This window comes from Ahaetulla prasina, chromosome 3, assembly GCF_028640845.1.
Source record: "Ahaetulla prasina isolate Xishuangbanna chromosome 3, ASM2864084v1, whole genome shotgun sequence".
Lineage (NCBI taxonomy): Eukaryota > Metazoa > Chordata > Lepidosauria > Squamata > Colubridae > Ahaetulla > Ahaetulla prasina.
In genome coordinates this window covers 5,420,568-5,443,427 of record NC_080541.1, presented here as the reverse complement: position 1 = coordinate 5,443,427, position 22,860 = coordinate 5,420,568, and the positions used below count along the sequence as shown (strand labels likewise).

General features: G+C 44.4%; 1 protein-coding gene across 1 annotated transcript in view; it reads right to left on the bottom strand.

Moving 5' to 3' along the window:
* Nucleotides 1–2,464: 2,464 nt before the first annotated feature.
* The window catches only part of TSNARE1 (t-SNARE domain containing 1), a 355,693-nt gene continuing 335,297 nt past the window's right edge, over nucleotides 2,465–22,860 (bottom strand). The window contains exon 13 of the mRNA XM_058177145.1: nucleotides 2,465–3,633. The gene's annotated coding sequence lies outside the window, so the exon portion shown is untranslated. The remainder of the gene's footprint in view (nucleotides 3,634–22,860) is intronic.

The window sequence follows — 22,860 nt, the reverse complement described above, 5'->3', positions numbered from 1 at the left end:
AATTACTTTTGATTATCTCCCAGAAACCTGCGTCATCTTGCTTCGGCAGAAAAACCACTCCTGAAGATTTTTTCTTCTTCCTTTCACCCTTCCAAATCCTTTCTTATCTAACACATTGAGAATGCAAATGCTACCGTCTCCCCATTCCTGGCTCTTGAGTTACTTTGAAAGAGCACCAGATCTCACACAGAGCTACTCCCGATTCTCTTTCATCGACCCATTTGAGAAGACTGGTCTATCGCAAGGGTGCTTTTTTTGGAGGAATTCCATTGCCACTGAAGGCTGCCAGAACAAAATTCACAAAAGGCAGGTTGACAACACATGTTGCCACCCGATATGGTCTACAATAAAACCTAAGCAATAAGAAAAACAACCCACAAGCGTGCATGTTGGTCCCAATGAAGGGACCGCTGGGGTAGTAAAAGGAAGATTTTACTACTGCAGCTGCCAAAAAAGCCAACACAGTTCTGGGCTGCATAAACAGAGGGATAGAATCAAGATCACGTGAAGTGTTAATACCACTTTATAATGCCTTGGTAAGGCCACACTTGGATTCAGTTTTGGTCGCCACGGTGTAAAAAAATGTTGAGACTCTAGAAAGAGATGCTCAGAGAAGAGCAACAAAGATGATTAGGGGACTGGAGGCTAAAACATACCAATGGAACAGAAGTTGTAGGAGCTTCATCACTGGTGGCTTTCAAGAAGAGACTGGACTGCCATTTGTCAGAAATGGTGTAGGGTCTCCTGTTTGGGTGGGAGGGCTGGACTAGATGACCTGCAAGGTCCCTTCCAATTTTTATTAACCTGTGAAAAGTCTCAGGAGCTGAAGGACACACCTCAGCTGCCGAAGACACAAAACCAAGAGAGGTGTCTAATACATCCGATGAAAGACAAGATTGAGAAAGCTCTCGAGAAGGTTGAATGGTGTAACTGTATCTCTAGTGATTACTTGGCTGGATCAATTAACCTTCCGTGATCCTGCGTGTTCTACTAACTGCAATCTAGATGGATGTAATATTAAATGGGGATTGACTCGCTCTCTTTCAGTGTGGTCTTTCATGCTCACAATTCAACCATGGCTTTCATGTCCTTCTTTCCCGCACATTTCAAGAGACACTTAGCTCTGAGTGGTTGTTGGCTGTTGTCACAACTGACATCTCTGAGCCGAGAATTTCTGGGTCCTGGCTTAACGTCCACAGAGCAATCAGAAAAGTCTATCTTGCTGTGCCAGTTATTATTCTGTATTTTTACATTGCAATGCGGAAAATGGACCAGCTGTCTCAGCGCAAGTTGTAAACTTCAAAATGTACAGCCCTGTATAGCCATATGGTTCTTTCCCCAACAATCCCCCAATAAACCTGCAATGAGTTCTTCAAAGCACTTAAAATTCTAAATTCCCGATTGTGGCAGAACATTAAATCTGGGGCTTGGGGAAGAAATAGAAATGGATAATTATGGGACTGAAGTCTCAAGAATAGAAAATGGCAAACTTCAGGAGGGATCGTTTAGCACGCTAACCCCGTTTGTTAGGGAAAGAACTTTTGAAATTGCTTACATATATTAACAGGCACATATTGCTTTGCAAAATGGCAATTTATGGTAGGCTGAGATTTGTTGTAAGGAGTTAACCTGGCTTCTAGTTAATATCGGATGCAGATTATTAGGGAAGTCCAGAGGTGTAGTCTAGATTGGAAAACCAAAATCATCCTCATCCTCATCATCCCAGGAGGAAAATGAGGATAACCACATCTATATTCTTAAGAAGAAAACTACATGAAGAGTTGACAGGAATTAATCAAACTGTTTATGTCATAAAAATGTGAAAGGTTTCAAGTTGTGGCCGTAAGTCAAGGACTACTGTATGTAAAATGCTCAGTCAGGTTAATTGGAAGGACTTTCTGTCTTCCTTCCTTTCTTCCTCCCTCCCATTCTTCCATGTTATCTTCCTTCCTTCCCATATCCTTCCTTTCTTCCTCCTTCCCCTATCCTCCCTCCCTCCATTCCTTCCTTCCCATATCCTTCCTTCCTCCTATTCTTTCATCTGTTATTTTCCTTTCTTCCTTCCTTCCTCCCTCCCATTTTTCCATGTTATCTTCCTTCCTTCCTTCCCTCCCATATCCTTTCTTTCTTCCTCCTTTCCCTATCTTCCCTCCATTCCTTCCTTCTCATATCTTTCCTTCCTTCCTTACCCCAATTCTTTCATCTGTTATTTTCCTTTCTTCCTTCCTCCCTCCCATTTTTCCATGTTATCTTCCTTCCTTCCTTCCTTTCCTTCCTCTCTTTCTTTTACCTTTTTTCTTTGCAATCTTTCTTTCTCTCTTTCTTTCTTTCTTTCTTTCTTTCTTTCTTTCTTTCTTTCTTTCTTTCTTTCTTTCTTTCTTTCTTTCTTTTTCTCTCTGCTCCTGCCTCCCTCCCTTTGATGAAACATTCAGAATGATATAAAACGATGCACCAACCGTTTAATGAATGGCTGAAAAGTGGGCTTCGAGGAAGGATGCACACACAAAAGGAAATCGGCAAGACACCAATCAGCTTCGTTTTTATTTTGCTTCCTGTGATTTACTTCTAAGCAAAACGCTGTGTGGTCCAAAGAAGGGAATCAAGCAAATAAGACTCAGCTGGTAGCTGGAGATAACAATCATTTACTAAAGGAAGCTAACTTGGAGGTGCCGGTTTTAAAATTCGATGATTTTTTTTTAACAAAACCGATCGCCGAGACAGGGAATAGTTGCTTCCCATCAGTGCAATATTCCCTACAATAATTCCAAGGAGGATTTTCATAAATTGTATCTCCGGACCGCTGAAAAGTGAGGGATATTCGCTATTGTTGTGTCTTGCCCACTCTCACAGCAGCCGGGGCCTTCTTATCTGCTCCCGAACATGGAGGAATGTATGCCTCCCGGCCCCAGTCCTGGCTCCATGCCCAGACAAGCTGCAGAGGAGGGGGCACCTCCCGGTCCCAGTCCTGGCTCCATGCCCAAGCAGGCTGCAGAGGAGGGAGCACCCCCCGGCCCCAGCTCTGGCTCCATGCCCAGGCAAACGGAGCAGCTAGACCCCTCCCCCTCCTCCACAGCATGTGAGCCTGAGGAAGGTTTATTTCCAACAGCTCCTGATTGGAGTGACCCTCGCATCAGAAGACTGGATAGGCGGAGGCAACAGAAGGAAGGGAGGGGCAGGCCTTAATGAGTGCTGAGTCATGGAGCCACACCCCATGGCCTATATAAAGGATCTGCTTTCTGGCAGTCTCTGAGTCAGGCAAAGTCGAACTTATCTTGCTGAAGTCACTTTCTGGTCTCCTGCCTGCTCTGAGGACTTTGCTAGGACTTTGGGCAGAGCTGCAGAGGCAAGCCTGATTCGGATTTCCCTGACCTGGCCGTCAGCGGAGGAGTGGGACACGACAGCTATACAAATGACAGCGTCCTGTGTTTCCTTTGCTGAATATGACTTTTATTTTCTCTCTGAAGCTCTTGAGTGTTTATTAGGGGTGCATTCTTGCAGAGGTAACCATATTTGTCCAAAAAAAAAAAAAAAAAGGCGCCAAAGGAATATTGTCCCACACGTCAGCTCCGAAACCTGCTCCAGTCTCAAATCTTCCATCTCCTGGCACGTGTTTCTCACCTATCTGAGAAGCATCTGGAAAAAACAAAACAAAAATAAAAATTGGTGCGTAAAAACACGGATCGGAATAGAATAGAATTCTTTATTGGCCAAGCGTGATTGGACGCACAAGGAATTTGTCTTAGGTGCATATGCTCTCAGTGGACATAAGGAGGATAAAAATACATTCATCGAGAATAAAAAGATACAACACTTAGTGATAGTCAAGGTTACTAATAAGTTATCAAATCATACTAGGAAACAAATAACAATTGAAAGATACAAGATGGTTATAGTAATAAGCGGCAAGAGATAGATACTAATAAGGAAGAAAAGAATAATCGTAATACATTGTAAATTAGTAAATTATTTGACAGTATTGTGGGAATTAATCCCCGATTTATAATGATTCATTTAGTGACCGTTCAAAGAATAGAATAGAATGTTTAGCAGAGTGATGGCATTCGGGAAAAAACTCTACTTGTGTTTGTTGTTCTGGTTTACAACGGTACTGAAAAAAGTGACTAATGACTACTTTTCAGTGTTCTGACCTGGCTCCCAAATAACAACAAGAATAGAACAGAACAGAACAGAATTTTTTATTGGCCAAGTGTGATTGGACACACAAGGAATTTGTCTTGGTGCATATGCTCTCGGTGTACATAAAAGAAAAGATACATTCATCAAAAATCATAAGGTACAACACTTAATGGTAGTCATAGGGGACAAATAAGCAATCAGGAAATAATCAATATCAATATACGGTAAATCGTAAGGATACAAGCAACAAAGTTACAGTCATAAGTGGAAGGAGATGGGTGATGGGAATGATTAATAGTAGTGCAGATTTAGTAAATAATTTGACAGGGGATTATTTGTTTAGCAGAGTGATGGCATTCGGGAAAAAACTCTTCTTGTGTCTAGTTGTCTTGGTTTACAATGGTACTGAAAAAAGTGACTTATGACCACTTTTCAGTGTTCTGACCCGGCTCCCAAATAGCAACAAGACCTTTGTAGTTAATGAAAAGTTCCCTTTATTAGGAGCGCCAGAAGCTGATCTCTCACAGCAGGCTACATAATTTCCAGACAGGATTCGGAAGTGCAGGCTATCAATGGTGAACCGGCAGGGAGATGACTAGTTTTCTGCCACACCTATTCATCTCTGCTCCCTGCCTTTTATCCCCAGAGCTAGGGTGGGGCTTCACTAGCAGTGGTGGCTCTTCCGTCCCAAGGACCCGCCCATAGATTTCCACTGCTCTCCTCTCCTCTGCCTTCTGCACATATCCATGCGTCAGGCACGGGACCCAGCTGTTCCTCCTCCTCCTCATCAGCCAGCTCCAGACCTGGGGGCTATTGACTCTCCATCTGAGGGCCCAAACTCCCCCTCTGTCTATCTCTGACAGCTACATTCCCTCTTCCCCTTCAGAGCTCCCAATGCTGGCCCTGACTCCCACACCACCTCCTCCTCCTCCTCTGATTCTTCCACTGGAGGGGCCGGCGACTGACAGGCCCCAACATTCAGACCGTTGCAGCATATCCGTGATCACATGTTGAAAATTCGATCTTGTGATGAAAATTCAGACGCTTTTGCAACTGACTCACATTTATAACGTCTGCAGCGTCCCCGGGGTCATGCAATCCCCTTTTGCGACCTACCGACGTGCCAAGCCAATGGGGAAGCCAGATTCACGTCGCAAAATTGTATTCATTTTATGTATTCAATTCATGCTTATATATGGTATCTAATACAGGGGTCTCCAACCTTGTCAACTTTAAGACTTGTGGACTTTAACTCCCAGAATGCCTCAGCCAGCAAAGCTTTAGAACAGGGGTCTCCAACCTTGTCAACTTTAAGACTTGTGGACTTCAACTCCCAGAATTCCTCAGCCAGCAAAGCTTTAGAACAGAGCTCTCCAACCTTGTCAACTTTAAGACTTGTGGACTTCAACTCCCAGAATTCCTCAGCCAGCAAAGCTTTAGAACAGGGGTCTCCAACCTTGTCAACTTTAAGACTTGTGGACTTCAACTCCCAGAATTCCTCAGCCAGCAAAGCTTTAGAACAGAGCTCTCCAACCTTGGCAACTTTAAGACTTGTGGACTTCAACTCCCAGAGTTCCTCAGCCAGCAAAGCTTTAGAACAGGGGTCTCCAACCTTGGCAACTTTGAGACTTGTGGACTTCAACTCCCAGAGTTCCTCAGCCAGCAAAGCTTTAGAACAGGGGTCTCCAACCTTGTCAACTTTAAGACTTGTGGACTTCAACTCCCAGAGTTCCTCAGCCAGCAAAGCTTTAGAACAGGGGTCTCCAACCTTGTCAACTTTAAGACTTGTGGACTTCAACTCCCAGAGTTCCTCAGCCAGCAAAGCTTTAGAACAGGGGTCTCCAACCTTGGCAACTTTAAGACTTGTGGACTTCAACTCCCAGAGTTCCTCAGCCAGCAAAGCTTTAGAACAGGGGTCTCCAACCTTGGCAACTTTAAGACTTGTGGACTTCAACTCCCAGAGTTCCTAAGCCAGCAAAGCTTTAGAACAGGGGTCTCCAACCTTGTCAACTTTAAGACTTGTGGACTTCAACTCCCAGAGTTTCAAAGCTGGCTGAGGAATTCTGGGAGTTGAAGTCCACAAGTCTTAAAGTTGACAAGGTTGGAGACCCCTGATCTAATATGTACTCGACAAAACAAACAAACAAACAAACAAACAAACCATGTTCCTGACTTAACAACTGCTGTGATTCACTGAACGGGGTTGTCTTGAATTTTAAATTTTTTAAATTTTTTAAATTTTAAATTTTTTGGATGTATTTTAATGGGGTTTTAGATTTTAATATGTTTTAAATTTCGGCCAATTTTATAAGAAGTTTTTTAAATTGTTTATTTTAATTGTATTCTGTTATTGTTTTTATTCCGGCTGTACACCGCCCTGAGTCCTTTGGGAGAAGGGCGGTATAAAAATCTAATAAATAATAATAATAATAATAATAATAATAATAATAATAATAATAATAATAATAATAATAATAATAATAACAACAACAACAACAACAACAGCTGCAAAATGGGGCAAAACTCGCTGATTAAAAGTTCGCACTTAGCAACAGAAATTTGTGGTCGTATTCTGAGGACTGCCCGCACTTGCTTTGCATCACATGCAGCTGATTTCATCCTCCCCGACGTGTCACTTCGTTCCCCCCCCCCCAAACTTCAAAGCGTGACAGCAACATTAATTTAAGGCATATTTTTTTGCGCCCGGCATACGCAATTGCCTAAAATTGAGCTTCCCAATTGAGCAATGTAGAAAGAGATAAAGAGAGGAAAAACTCTAGCTTATTATATCCGTGAATATTTTTCTGCCTCCAGGGAGGGGAGAGGAAAAAAAGAAAAGAAAAGAAAAGCTATTGCGAAGTTTGGCGCTGTGATACACTGGATTTCCGAACTCTTGAGAGAGTTTTAACAGGGCTGCCAACTCTGTTGTTTATTTGGAGATACGTAAGTCTGCCATCGCTGAGGCGAGTAACCATCCATTTGGACCGGACGTTGGGGAAATTCAGTGTTGTGCCTTGTCCTCCCTCCTCTCCTCAGCCGGGCCCCTCCCGTCTCCACCTAATGAAGATGAACGGCCTGTCATGCCTCCAGCCCCTGGCCCTGGCCCCATGCCCGGAGATGATGTCAGGAGTGAACAGACAAGCCCGATAAACTTCATTCCTACAGTGTGTGAGCAGGAAGCCAGCCACAATTCAGCGTGGGAAGACCCTCACTTCCGGAGATCTGAGAGGCGACGCCAGCAGAAGGAAGGGAAGAGGCAGGCCTGGATAAATGCTGAGTCATGGAGCCACACCCCACAGCCTATATAAAGGACCTGCTTTTGGCATTCCAACCTTGAGTCAAGCAAAGTCTCATCTAGTTTGCTGATATCGGACTCTATCGCTGAAGTCACAACTTGGACTCTGCCCTGATAAACCTTCGTTGCCACGTCTGATATGGACTTCCTTGACCCGGTCGTCGGAGAGTGAGGGGGACACGACATTCAGGCTTGGAGCTTTTGGATGGGGAGCAAGCAAAGCCTCCAGCATCCTTTGATGTTGCCTGAAGTGAAGTGGAAGGTGTTAGCTGTTGCAAGGTGTGCAAAATCACATTGGGACTCTTCGCTGCTCCAAACAGGTCCCATAACTATCAGCTCTAAGCCTGAATAAACACACACACACACACACACACACACACACACACACACACACACACACACAGCGAGAGTCACAAGATATTATTCAGCGTGTGCATGTATGTATGTATGTATGTGTGTTTTTGTTTGTGACAGTGTGTGTGTGTGTGTGTGTGTGTGTGTGCGCGCAAACACACATATCTTATTGTATATTTGTTTGGATGTTTTCTAATATCTATCAATCATCTACCTATTCTATGTATCTATCAATCAATCTGTATCTATGTATCTATCATCTTCTACCATGTATGTATGTATGTATCTATCCATCATCTATCTATCATCTACCATGTATGTATGCATACATGCATGTATCTCTCTCTTTATCTGCTACCATGTATGTATGTATGTGTGTGTGTATCTATCATCTATCTATCTATCTATCCATCCATCCATCTATCTATCTATCATCTACCATGTATATATCTCTCTCTCTTTCTCATCTTCTACCATGTATGTATGTATGCATGTATGTATTTCTCTCTTTCTCATCTTCTACCATGTATGTATGTATGCATGTATGTATTTCTCTCTTTCTCATCTTCTACCATGTATGTATGTATGTATCTTTCTCTCTCTCCCTCATTTTCTACCATGTATGTATGTATCTATCCATCATCTATCTATCTATCATCTACCATGTATGTATCTCTCTCTCTTTCTCATCTTCTACCATGTATGTATATATGTATGTATGTATCTTTCTCTCTCTCATCTTCTACTATGTACGCATGTATGTATGTACGTATGTATGTATGTATGTATGTATGTATGTATGTATGTATCTATCTATCTATCTATCTATCTATCTATCTATCTATCTATCTATCTATCTATCTATCTATCATCTTTATCTAGTTTCAATATAAAGGGATATCGGAAGGAAGGAAGGAAGGAAGGACGGACATTCAGATTTGTAAAATTCTGTTATTATAACTATAATAAAAGTAATTTTAGTATTCATAACTATCGTTTCCAATCTGTTCTACTTCAAAGGGGTGACACCAAAACCTCGTTCTTCAAAATCAGAAGACTCTGATTTGGCCTCTAGAGGCGATGACCTCCAGTCTCCAGGGTACACCCCTATCTGCCGAGCACCTCCCTGGAACAATTGTGCACTACAACATTGCGGTGACACCAGCAACCAGCAGACGTACAAAATATCGCTTTACAAAATGCCGTGCCGTGGGGCAGCTGAGCTCCACCGTGCAACCGATGTTCCACAGACGGCAGAATGAAGAATCTGAAAGGAACATCTGGTTGGGGGAAAAAAAAGGGGGGGACAGTCGGCATTTGCTGCGTGAGTTCCCTTTCCCCAGAATTATTAGCAAGGCAATCGAAATGTCTAGCAGACAAACAGAGGAGTGAAGTCAGCTTTCTTTGAAGGGCAGTGAGCGGCTGTGGGAATATTACCCCATTGAAGACAGGCAACGTTTGAAGGATGTGGGCAAGCTCAGTTTCTCTGAAGAAACCAGCAGGGGTAGATTCACCGTGTAACACCAACATTCATTGCCTCACATCGCTTTTAAATGTTTCCTCTTCAAAATAATACAGGCCCTCTGCTCGGTGTTATAAGAAGCGGAAAGACGGTGTAACCTAGAAATGAATGCAAAGATAAAGGCACAGCTAGACTTCTTCTTTTCGGGGTCTGTTTCATTGCAACTCTACAGCGGGTGGTGGTGGTGGTAAATGGGCTCCCGATACAGTCGTGGAGACTTCTAGAGTTCCTTGGAAGACATCGAGTTCAGACTTGTGCGTTGTAGACACTGTGCGATTTGCAGCATCCCTGTCAGGATTTGATCTCATTTGATATTTCCAGCAAAGCCAAACCGTTCCTTCCTCTGGAGGTCCACTCCATGGACAAATAGTAGTAACTCAATAGTAGTAACTGTGAGCTAGTCAGCTCTGCCGATAGAAGAGAATGTCTGCAATTCACAGTCGAACTGTGGCGTTCTTGGTGCTCTCTGAGCTTCGTAGTTTTCTTGCAGACGTTTCCTGGCCCAACTTGGCCATATCATCAGTGCTGGAAGGGAGTGGGGTTTGCAAAGAGGAGGAGGAGGAGGAGGAGGAGGAGGAGGAGGAGGAGGAGGAGGAGGAGGAGGAGGAGGAGGAGGAGGAGGAGAGAATCCTTGATGCTTGGCTGTTTTCATGCAGACATCTCATTACCAAACTAGGTAACATCATCCGTGCTAGAAGTGAATGAGGTTTGTGGAGAAAGGAGGAGGAGGAGGAGGAGGTGGTGGAGGAAGAGAACTGAAGGGTCATGATTTCGTGACTTGCCTGCATCCCGTGAATTGGGCTTTGCTTGTTTGCACAGCATGGTTTCTGGCATGCCAAGGACCAATGTTGGACCCAGGACAAGAGTTTACAGGCCCCTGTTCTAGTTTAAGCCTCTGCTCAAGCAGGAGACCCTGTATCATTTCAGACAGGTGGCTGTCCAGTCTCTTCTTAAAAGCCTCCAGTGATGGAGAAACCACAACTTCTGGAGGCAAGTTGTTCCATGGATTAATTGTTGTTACTGTCAGGAAATTTCTCCTTAGTTCTAAGTTGCTTCTCTCCTTGATTAGTTTCCACCCATTACTTCTTGTTCTACCCTCAGGTGCTTTGGAGAATAGCTTGACTCCCTCTTCTTTGTGGCAGCCCCGGAGATATTGGAAGATTGCTATCATGTCTCCCCTAGTCCTTCTGTTCATTAAACTAGTCATACCCAGTTCCTGCATATGTTTTAGCCTCCAGTCCCCTAATCATCTTGGTTGCTCTTCTCTGCACTCTTTCTAGAGTCTCAACATCTTTTTTACATTGTGGCGACCAAAACTGGATGCAGTATTCCAAGTGTGGCCTTACCAAGGCATTATAAAGTGGCACTAACACTTCACGTGATCTTGATTCTATCCCTCTGTTTATGCAGCCTAGAACTGTGTTGGCTTTTTTGGGAGCTGCAGCATATTTGCTGATAACTGCCCCTCCCTCCCACTGCTTAAGAGATGAGAGTGATGGACATATGCTAATGAGCAAAGTGGGAGGGGGGGACTCTGTCACAGCAGGGCTTGGATAGGATAAAGCCTTTTACCCAGCATCCCATGAGGATCTACAGGCTGGGTAAGGCTGAAGGGATAGAATAAAACCGAGAGCGAATTTAGAAGCTGCCTGCGAGTCTTCATCAGCTTTGGGATGGCAATTAGGGAAGCCGATATTACATTTCATCTGCGCAGATACGTAAAGGAGGAGAACTTTATGAGGACTGTCAAAATGGGAGATTAGGGAAAAGAGGATTTGAAACTAGGGCTCTGAGCTAAGGCTGATGAGCAACTCATTAGATGCTAGGTTCGGCTTTCTAAGATTGTGTACCAAAGTGTGTGAGACTCCGATCCCTTCCTTTCATGATGGCCTCATTTGGAGCTGTCTCGGCTTGGAGATCTACTCTCCCATTATCTAATCACCCCATTTTAGAAGATGACTTTTTTCCTAGTTTCTCCTCTGCATTTTAGGCACCTCAGAATGGGTTGGGAGCAGGGGTGGGATTCTATCGGTTTGGACCGGTTCGGGTGAACCGGTATCGCCAACGATCAGCTGGGAGCGAACCGGTTCGCTCCAACGATCAGGTCAGCCCGCCCACCTGCTCCTGCGTTTTGCTGACCTATATCTTCTCAGCTGATTGGCGCGGCAGAGCAGATTGCTGCGCCTCAGCTGTGTAACACATAAGGTTAGTATTTGTAAAACTGTGAATGTGTGCGCAGCGTGCGTTAGCGCACGATCACCGAATTGGTTGTTAAACTGGCAGCATCCCACCATTGGCCAGGAGATTTGAAGCAATCAGGACCAGCAAGCAGTAGTAGAAGTTATGTATGGTTGACCCTAAGGGTGAACTCTAAAAATTTTCCCTACCGTTTCTGTGGGTGTGGCTTAACTGGTGGGCGTGGCTTGGTGGTCAGGTGATCTGGTGGGCGTGGCTTGGTGGTCAGGCAACTGAATGGGCATGGCCAATAATAATAAATAATAAAAATAATAAAGTATACAAAACTTGGGAGCGCACCAGTCTACCTTCTTTAAAAATAAAGGCACCGGTCTACTAATTGCCTTTCTTTGGGAGTGCACCAGTCTACCTTCTTTAAAAATAGAAGCACCGGTTTACTAATTGCCTTTTTTTGGGAGTGCACCGGTCTACCTTCTTTAAAAATAGAGGCACCGGTCTACTAGCCGCTTACAGCGCTGATCAGCTCTAATGTGGCCCTTTGAAGCACCGCAGCAGTCATTTAAGGCCCTTTATCACCACCAAGAGCTTCAGGGATGGAGAAGAGAAACAGCGAGCTGTGGGCAGTGGGGGGGGGGAGGCAGGGATTTGTGCTACCGGTTCTCTGAACTACCCGCCCCCATAGCTACTGGATCGCACGATCCGGTCGGAACCGGGAGCATTACACCCCAGTTGACCCCTGGAAGGTGTTAAAAGATGCTGAGGCCTTAGAAAGAGGGCAGAAAAGAGCAAGAAAGATGATACGAGGTCTGGAAGCTAAATTGCACGATAAACAGCTATGGCAGGGGTGTCAAATTTGATGTTGTGACCTAGGGCCAAATATTTATTACCAGACACAATCAACCCTAAACAAACATACTGTATTAGAACAGCTGAGAGTTACTTCAATTAATGAAGTCCAAAACAAGGTCCTTCAGAAAAAGTCCTTCGGCCTTATCACAAGCCTTTGTCTTCTTTGGCACCCTGCCAAAGGCTTTTCTTGGTAAGAACCCCATGAAGTTCAGAAACAGGAAACAAGAAACAATTGTAGCAACACTGCTTTCCTATAAAGAACCCAAGAGCCATTGCTGCTCTTTTAAACCTTATGGGAGGGGCCAATCATCTCCTGGCCTTACTCCCAAGTCGTCCTTTTTGCTTTAGCTGCTCTTGCCTTCTGGCAGCTCTTCTCATGCGTGCACTAGGAACAGGCTTCTCCTGTTCCTCTGCCTCTCTGCTGTCCGCCTCTGGAGTCTCCCAAGTCTGTGCATCCCTCCCAGATGCCCCTGGCCCCATCTCAGCTTTGCTGGCTGAGGAACTCTGGGAATTGAAGTCCACAAGTCTTAAAGTTGCCAGGGTTGGAGACCCCTGCTGTAGAGCACTATGAAGCAATATATAAGTCTAAGCGCTATTGCTATCCTCCAATACTTAAGGGCTGTCATAGCGAAGATGGGATTGATTTAATCTCCAAAGCACCTGAAGGCAGGACAAGAAGCAATGGGTTGAAGCTCTGCAGACGGAGATCCAACCTGGAAATGAGAAATTTTCTGACAGTTGAGAATGATTAATTAATGGAGCAGCTTGCTTCGTGGAGTCCTGGCTGTTCCATCGCTGGAGGTCGATGGAACTGGGCAACCATTTGTTCGGGATGGTGAAAAGGCAAGACTGGACAACCCTTTGTTCAGGATGGGTGTCTGTTTTGGGCAGGGGGTTGGACTACAAGACCTCCAAGGTCCCTTTAGCCCAGGGATTTGCAACCTTAAACACTGAAAGACCCATTTGGACCAGTTTCCCAGAGAAAAGGAAACACCGGGAGCCACAAAACCCTGACTATTTCTTGAGTGGCCACAAAACTAGCATATGTAGTTGAAGTAAATGTTCTGTTTGCTTCTGAAAGTTTTCTTTTTTTGGATTTATCCATGGTTGGCTTACCAGGGTTTGAAAAGCTCAATAAGTCGCATGCCGGCAGGTGTCGCATGTTGGCGGTTGTGACGCATATTTTGAGTGACAGGGAGCCGCAGCGGAGGGGTGAAAGAGCCACAGGCGGCTCCTGAGCCGCCGGTCGCTGACCCCTGCTTTAGGCCTTCGAGTCTACAACAATATTGTCAGCCTGAAGTGGCAGAAGACCAGCTCTCTTTCTGCGACTGGCCATTTCTGGATGTGAGCTCTCCAAGATGCTGATAGTGTCTTATCTCTCTGGATTGAAATTTATTCCTGCCTCCTCAACTCCAGATGTACTAAATGCAAAGTGCGCTTCTTTGGAGGCCTCAGGTGTAAATGAGAAGAACTTCCTGCTCTGTAGAGCTGAGAGGAGTTAAAACTACAATGGAAGAACAGTTGCCATGCTCTTTGTATTTGAAAATAAATTGGCCGAAGGATCCCAGGTTTAAAGGAGAAGATTTGTAGCTCAGTGTTGTGACTCCAGCCCCCAAACCTGGCCCCATGCCCGGAAGTGACTCCGAGAGTGAGGGGGAAGGGCCGGTAAGCCTTACCTTAGGAGCACCGATGCCTTTGGCCCAGTTCCAGGAGCCAGAACCAGACCAGTCGGAGGACGTAATGAGGCCGTCATCCCCTGATTCCTCCCTTCCCCAGGCTATGCCTTCAGACCCAGCTGATAATAATAATCCAGCTTGGCTTGACCAGCACTTCAGAAGATTAGAGAGGCAGCTTCATCAAAGGGAAGGGTGGGGAAGGAGCCCCACCCCACAGGATATATAAGGAGCTTTGGGACTGCTCTCACTCCACGGGAAGCAAAAGTTTAGCTGATCCGTTTCAAAAAGAGCTGAAAGTCTTGCTACGTGAGTCATTTGTTTGAACTTTGGCAGGCAGCTATGTTTTCTCTGCCAGGACTGATAAGAGCCGTGAATCCACTGGCTGAAGTTGCTCCGAAGTGGGGACGGAGACAGAACACTCAGGGTTGAAATGAGACGATGTTACCGAGTTGGATAAGGAAACGTCTGCAAAAAAGCACCAAGTTCAGAGAGCACCAAGGACCCCACTGTCCTCCTCCTTTTCCTCCACTCTGCAGACCCCACTCCCTTCTAGCACTGATGAAGTTACCTAGTTGGATAAGGAAACATCTGCAAGAAAACAACCAAGCTCAGGGAGGACCAAGGACCCCGCAGTTCAACCCTGAGCTACAAACATTCTCCTTTTTATTGCTTTCTGACAACCATTTGGAAGGGATGTATTTTGTGCAGAGTGGAGCAATTGACGTTTGAAGAGTCCTTATCGGAACAGTTGGCATACATATGAGACCTCTGCAAACTGAGCAATAAAGAGAACAAGTCTTGAGCTGCAATCATCCCTTCTCCAACTTACAGTCTTTTGACAGCAATCAGGAGAGCAGGCAGCTCCTGCAATCATTCACCCTCTCAGAAACCATATGCTACAACTTCACCGCCACTCTCTCAACACACGGACTTTCAGAAAGGTCATAGTTCAATGAGACATGCAAACATTTCCGTGAAGAAGTAGAAGTCTTTGGCTTTTCCAGTTAAAAATGAGTCCAGTGATGGATGAGATTTGTTTATTTTGTAAGGACCAGGGATATAACATAACATAATAACAGAGTTGGAAGGGACCTTGGAGGTCTTCTAGGCCTAATTCCCTCCCCAGGCAGGAAACCCAACACCATTTCAGACAAATGGCTATCCAACATTTTCTTAAAAATTTCCAGTGTTGGAGCATTCACAACTTCTGCAGGCAAGTTGTTCCATTTATTGATTGTTCTAACTGTCAGGAAATTTCTCCTTAGTTCTAAGTTGCTTCTTTCCTTGATCAGTTTCCACCCATTGCTTCTTGTTCTACCCTCAGGTGCTTTGGAGAATAGTTTGACTCCCTCTTCTTTGTGGCAGCCCATGAGATATTAGAACACTGCTATCATGTCACCCCTAGTCTTTCTTTTCATTAAACTAGGCATACCGAGTTCCTGCAACGGTTCTTCATATGTTTTAGCCTCCAGTCCCCTAATCATCTTGGTTGCTCTTCTCTGCACTCTTTCTAGAGTCTCAACATCTTTTTTACATCGTGGCGACCAAAACTGGATGCAGTATTCCAAGTGTGGCCTTACCAAGGCATTATAAAGTGGTATTAACACTTCACGTGATCTTACATCAGATGTAAGGTAAATTGAAGAAATATTAATATTAGCAATGTTATTTGATTTATGTAAGTGATATTAAAGATATGAGAAGATAGAATATTGTTTATTTTTGGAGATTGGATAAAAATTTAAGAATTTAAACTGGAATTATATTTGGGAGACTGTTTAAGGAAGAAAGGTATATTATAAAAGAATTTCTGATGAATACTGGAAGATGGAATATCGTCTTGGTCTTGATCAATGAAGATTGGATATTAAAAACTATAAGATTCTGAAGACTTCAGGAGTGGAATGGATTGATATATATTTGGTGTTAATTGATGAAGATTGGATATTAAAAACTATGTATTTTATTGATGAACTGGAAATACTAATTTAATTGGAAGATTCTGAAGATTTTAGGAGTGGAATGGACTGATATATAATGGACTGGAAGAAGAATGTACTTTTTTGTTTCTGGAAGGGGAGTTAAGGTCTTAGAGAGAGGAGTGACTATGGATTATGACTTATGTTGTATTTTAATTTATGATTGTTAATCTTATACCCTGTACTTTGTTCTGGGAAGTCTCGGGGGGTGGGAGGGGGGAGGGAGGGGAAGGGGGGAGGGGGGGAGATGAAGGATCAATGTAAAGGAATGATTGAAGATATGTAATTAAGAAATAGAAATAATTTGAAATGAAATCGGGGCTGCTCAGCTGCCATTTCAGAAGGGAATGGAAAGGGAGAGGAGAGAGTGAAGGAAGAAAGTAGGTAGGAAAGAGAGAGGTAGAAAAGGGGGAAAGGAGAGGAAGAAGAAAGGGGAAAGAGAGAGGGTTAGAAAGGGTGGAAGAGAAGAGTAGGGAAGGAGGAGAGGATGTAGAAAAGCGAAGGATGAAGAAAGTAGAAGAAAGTAGATAAGGGAGGAGGAAAGGTTTGTTAAGGAAGGAAGTGGTAGCTGGGCAGGTCCGAATAAGTAACAAATGAAAGTTAATGACTAATGTTGAATAAGTGACTGTATATTGAATAGGTTGTTGGAAAATGGAAATAAAACTTTTTTACCAAAAAACAAACAAACCACTTCACGTGATCTTGATTCTATCCCTCTGTTTATGCAGCCCAGAACTGTGTTGGCTTTTTTGGCAGCTGCTGCACACTGCTGGCTCATATCTAAATGATTGTCCACTAGAACTCCAAGATCCCTACTATTGAGCAAGGTACCACATATACGGTACCTGTGCATTTTGGGTTTTTTTGCCTAAATGTAGAACCTTACTTTTTTCACTGTTGAATTTGAATATGAAGTCAGATTTTACGTAGGTTCATGTACTAGAAATATAGGCTGCTCAAAAGAAGAGTCTATGTGGTCCTTGGTGTTCTCTAAGTTTTTCTGAAAGGTGCTTTTTCAGGAGGCAAATGGACTTTCTGGTTTTTCTTTTTCTTTTTTTATTTGCATTTATATCCCGCCCTTCTCCGAAGACTCAGGGCGGCTTACACTATGTTAGCAATAGTCTTCATACTATTTGTATATTTATATACAAAGTCAACTTATTGCCCCCAACAATCTGGGTCCTCATTTTACCTACCTTATAAAGGATGGAAGGCTGAGTCAACCTTGGGCCTGGTGGAACTAGAACCTGCAGTAATTGCAGGCAGCTGCTGTTAATAACAGACTGCATTAGCAGTCTGAGCCACAGAGGCCCAGAAATTTGCCCCTTTGAAGGCATTTCGCTTCTCATCCAAGAAGCTTCTTCAGCTCTGACTGGATGGTGGGGAACGGAAGGATTGATACTCCTTGCAGACAAACCTGGTCATTTGCATCCTTTTAGAGCCTCATTGAGGCTCTTGAGCCATACCATGTAAAATTCTGTTTCCTCCTTATCTTGTATTTCTTTTGTGAGTTTATCCATCTCTGCACACGCTAAAACTTTTCTTATCCAGTTTTCTTCTGTTGGTATATTATTATTTTGGAATAATACCTTTAATTGCCTAACAAAGTAAATAAAATCGGAGGAAGGGGCGAGGAATGGGAAGAGAGAGAAAATCTTAGCAGCTATCTAAGAGATTGTCAGTTATTTCCCCTGAGATCATCTTGATTTGGTATGCACAGCCTTGCGTGATTTCTCAGTGGACGGAAAACACAAAATCTATACTTATCTATTTACTATATGGGCTTTAATATCTGTATAAATGACTCGGAGTGCTGAGCAAACCTCGTGTTCCTTCGGTCTCCTATTTCCTGCCCACAAGAACAACCCTGTAAGGGGGACAGGACTGAAAGTGAGTGATTGGCTCAAAGTCACCCAGCTGGCTTTCATGCGTAAAGCAGGACTAGAACTCACAGTCTCCTGGTATTGGCTCAAAGTCACCCAGCTGGCTTTCATGCGTAAAGCAGGCCTAGAACTCACAGTCTCCTGGTGATTGGCTCAAAGTCACCCAGCTGGCTTTCATGCGTAAAGCAGGCCTAGAACTCACAGTCTCCTGGTGATTGGCTCAAAGTCACCCAGCTGGCTTTCATGCGTAAAGCAGGCCTAGAACTCACAGTCTCCTGGTGATTGGCTCAAAGTCACCCAGCTGGTTTCCATGCCTGAGGCAGGACTAGAACTCACAGTCTCCTGGTGATTGGCTCAAAGTCACCCAGCTGGCTTTCATGCGTAAAGCAGGACTAGAACTCGCAGTCTCCTGGTGATTGGCTCAAAGTCACCAAGCTGGCTTTCCTGCCTAAGATGGGACTGGAACTCCCAGTCTCTTGGTGATTGGTCCAAAACCACCCAGCTGGCTCTCATCCTAAGGCAGCACTAGAACTCTCCATCGCTTGGTTTTGAGACTGGCGCCTTAATCTCTACACCAGACTGGCTCTCTGGAGAGCCCAGCCCTACCTCTAAAGGCTCTCTCTAAAACAAAGCAATCAGGGCTTCAGGAGGGCATAGGAATAGAGTCAGGTAGGGTAGGGTAAAGTAAGGTAGGGTATGGGAGAGGAGAGGAGAAGAGAAGCTGGAAGAGACCTTGGAGGTCTTCTAGTCCAGCCCCCAGCTCAAGCAGGAGACCCTATACCTTGATGGTGAATCTATGGCACATGTGCTCTATCTATGTATCTATCTATGTATCTATCTATGTATGTATCTATCTATCTATCTATCTATCTATCTATCTATCTATCTATCTATCTATCCATCCATCCATCCATCCATCCATCCATCCATCCATCCATCCCTTATCTATCTATCCATTATCTATCGATCCATTATCTATCTATCTATCTATCTATCTATCTATCTATCTATCTATCTATCTATCTATCCATCCATCCATTTTCTTTCTCTCTATCTCTCTATCTCTCTATCATCTATCTATCCTCTATCTATCTATCAATCTAGCCATCCATCCATTCTCTAGAGAAGCATATGGTCTATTGCCAAACTAGTCCTTGTAAACCTTATATTCTGCTGCTGAGTTCTACTATTCAAAATCTATTTTAAGGCCAGAAAGGGAGTCTGCATATCTTATTTTAGCTTCTGTTTTCGTTCGGCTAGTTTCCTGATGTCTGTTTCCATAATGACACGTTACCAATGCATCCGTTGGTTTTAGCACAACACGGAGAAACTGTGAGGCGAAGAGATACAACACGACATCTCCTACGCTGCTCTTTACCCATATGCACGTGAGGTGATGTCCACATTGGATAAAGAAAGCAAGGATACAGATGGTGTCACTTTGGTAATCCTCAAGGGGGCCTCTGCCCACCCCATGCTGTGTTTTAAAATGGACATGGACACAGGATAGTAAAGAGGAGTCCGGATAGAGGCTTCAGAAACTGGGCATGCCCAGTGCATAAAATGCCTAAGTGCATAAAATTGCATAAAATGCAATTTTCAAAAATAAGTGGGAATTCCTGAAAGAAGATTAGACAATGTGAAACTCTGAAATCCAGGGACAGTATTAAAGACAGAATCCGGAAAAGAAAGAATAAATTTCTACAAACATATTGCAGAAAGGAAGGAAGGAAGGAAGGAAGGAAGGAAGGAAGATCCAAGGAAGGAACAGAAAGACAGACACAAAGACAGAGAGAGAGAGGGGGAGGGAGGGAGGGAGGGAGGGAGAGGGGGAGGGAGAGAGAGAGAAGACAATTCCAAGGAAGAAAGGAAGGAAGGAAGATCCAAGGGAGGAACAGAGAGACAGAAACAAAGACAGAGAGAGAAAGAGAGAGAGAGGGAGGGAGGGAGGAAGAAGAGAGAGAGAGAGAGAGAGAGAAGAGAATTCCAAGGAAGAAAGAAAGGAAGGAAGATAACAGAAAAATAGAGAGAAGGAGGGAGGAAAGGATGGGGGAAGGAAGAAAGATAAGAGAAAGCTAGAGATGGGAGGAAGAAGAGGGAGGGAGGAGGAAGGGAAGGAAGGAAGGAAAGAAAGAAAGGAAAGAAGGAAATAAGAGAAAGACAGATGGGGAGGGAGGAAGGAAGGAGAGAAGGAAGGAAGGAAAAGGAGGACAGGAAGGAATGAAGAACACAAAGGGAGTACAGATCATTATTCATGTTATTATAAATAAATTATTATACATAATAATCTGTGGAGAAACTAAAAAGAGAGGCATTTCCCTCTTCTGTTAATAAAGGAACTGATTATCACACCCCCCCCCCCCCCCAAAAAAAACCTGAATAGTGAAAGATTCAAAACAATTTCCTGCCCGCAGACGCAAGCTCGGCCTACCGCCTCCGTGGATCGAACAAGAGGATTAAACCCATTCACGGATGTCGAGCCGATCAATAACGGCTAATCGCAACGGCCACAAATCATCTTTATTAACTTTCATATCGCAAAACCGTGTTTGTTTGGTTTTTTTTCCCCTCATTGCCTCTCTTCCACTGCCAGGAAGAAGAGCGACATTCGCAGCGACATTTGACGGGCATCAAGAACATCGCTTCGATGAGCCCCTGGTTTCATTCGGCGGCGCCCGTCCTCCCGCCGCTGCGACACGCACGCGACAATCACAACCCATTCAGCAAAGCGGACTACCAGAACAACTGCCGTGATACGACGTGTGAGAAGAGGCAAAGGCACTCGCCCCGAACTGGGTGACACAAACACAATCCTTAGCAGACAGGTCTGGATTTCAACATGCTGCGGGGGGGAAAACTAAGCCATCTTCTTTCTGAAAGCAAATTCCTCCCCCTCTCCCGAGCTGGGCTGACAAAAAGAGGGTGCAGGGCATAAAAGAGATGGCTGGATATAACAGAATGAAACAGAGTTGGAAGGGACCTGGGAGGTCTTCTAGTCCAACCCCTTGCTCAAGCAGGAGACCCGTAGCAGTGATGGCTAACCATTTTGCTTTTGCAGCATGCCAAAAGCCGGGGGGGGGGAGTGTGGAGGGGGGGTGTTGTGCATCTGTTTGCCCACACCCATAATTTAATGCACCGCACCCCCGTGCAAGTACACGCGACCCCCCTTTGCTCTCCCTGCTTTTGGCATGCGATGGCACAGTAGGCCCGGTAGGCCCGATTTTCACCCTCCCCAGGCCTCAGAGGCTTCCTTGGAGCCTGGGGAGGGCGAAAACGGCCTTCCCCACCTGCCCCGGTGGCCCTGCAGAGGCCGGAAATGGCCCATTTCCTGACTTCTGGTGGGCCTGGAAGGCCCGAAGCTCACCTGGCCAACGTGCGTTGGAGCTGAGCTAGGAACTGAGCTCACGTGCCCACAGATATGGCTTCACATGCCACCTGTGGCACTTGTGTCATAGGTTTGCCATCACGGCCCTGTACCATTCAAGACCAGTGGCGGTCCAGTCTTTTCTTAAAAGCTTCCAGTGTTGGAGCACCCACAACTTCTGGAGGGAAGTTGTTCCACTGGTTAATTGTTCTCACTGTTAGGAAAGTTCTCCTTAGTTGCTTCTCTCCTTGCTTAGTTTCCACCCGTTGCTTCTTGTCCTGCCTTCAGGTGCTTTGGAGAGTAGTTTGACTCCCTCTTCTTTGTGGCAACCCCTCAAATATTGGAAGACTGTTGTCATGTCATCCTTAGCCCTTCTCTTCATTAGACTAGATCAGGGGTCTGCAAACTTGGCTCTTTTAAGAATTATGGACTTCAACTCCCAGAGTTCCTCAGCCAGCAAAGCTCCACAAGTCTTAAAAGAGCCAAGTTTGCAGACCCCTGGACTAGACGTAACCCAATTCTTGCAACCATTCTTTGTGTGGTTTATCCTCCAGTCCCCTCATCATCTTTGTTGCTCTTCTCTGCACTCTTTCTAGAGTCTCAACATCCTTTTTACATCGTGGTGACCAAAACTGGATGCAGTATTCCAAGTGTGGCCTTATCAAGGCATTATTAAGTGGTATCAACACTTCACGTGATCTTGATTCTATTCCTCTGTTTATGCCGCCTAGAATTGTGTTGGCTTTTTTGGCAGCTGCTGCACACGGCTGGCTCATATCTAAATGGTTGTCCACTAGGACTCCAAGATCCCTCTCACAGGTACTACTGTTGAGCAAGGTACCACATACCTGTGCATTTTGTTTTTTTTTGCCTAAATGTAGAACTTTACTTTTTTTACTGTTGAATTTGAATATGAAATCAGATTTTACGTAGGTTCATGTACTAGAGAGATAGGCTGCTCAAATGAAGAGTCTGTGTGATCCTTGGTGTTCTCTAAGTTTGCCTGAAAGGTGCTTTTTTAGGAGGCAACTGGACTTTCTGGTTTTTCTTTGAAGGCATTTTGCTCCTCATCTGAGAAGCTTCTTCAACTCTGACTGGATGGTGGGGAACCGAAGGATTGATACTCCTTGCAGACAGCTGGTCATTTGCATTCTTTTAGAGCCTCATTGAGGCTCTTGAGTCATACCATGTAAAATTCTGTTTCCTCCTTATCTTGTATTTCTTTTGTGAGTTTATCCATCTCTGCACACGCTAAAACTTTTCTTAACCAGTTTTCTTCTGTTGGTATATTATTATTTTGGAATGATACCTTTAATTGCCTAACAAAGTAAATAAAATCGGAGGAAGGGGCGAGGGATGGGAGGAGAGAGAAAATCTTAGCAGATATCTAAGAGATTGTCAGTTATTTCCCCTGAGATCATCTTGATTTGGTATGCACAGCCTTGCGTGATTTCTCAGTGGACGGAAAACACAAAATCTATACTTATCTATTTACTATATGGGCTTTAATATCTATAAAAATGACTGGTTTTTCTTTGAAGGCATTTCGCTCCTCATCCGAGAAGCTTCTTCAACTCTGACTGGATGGTGGGGAACGGAAGGATT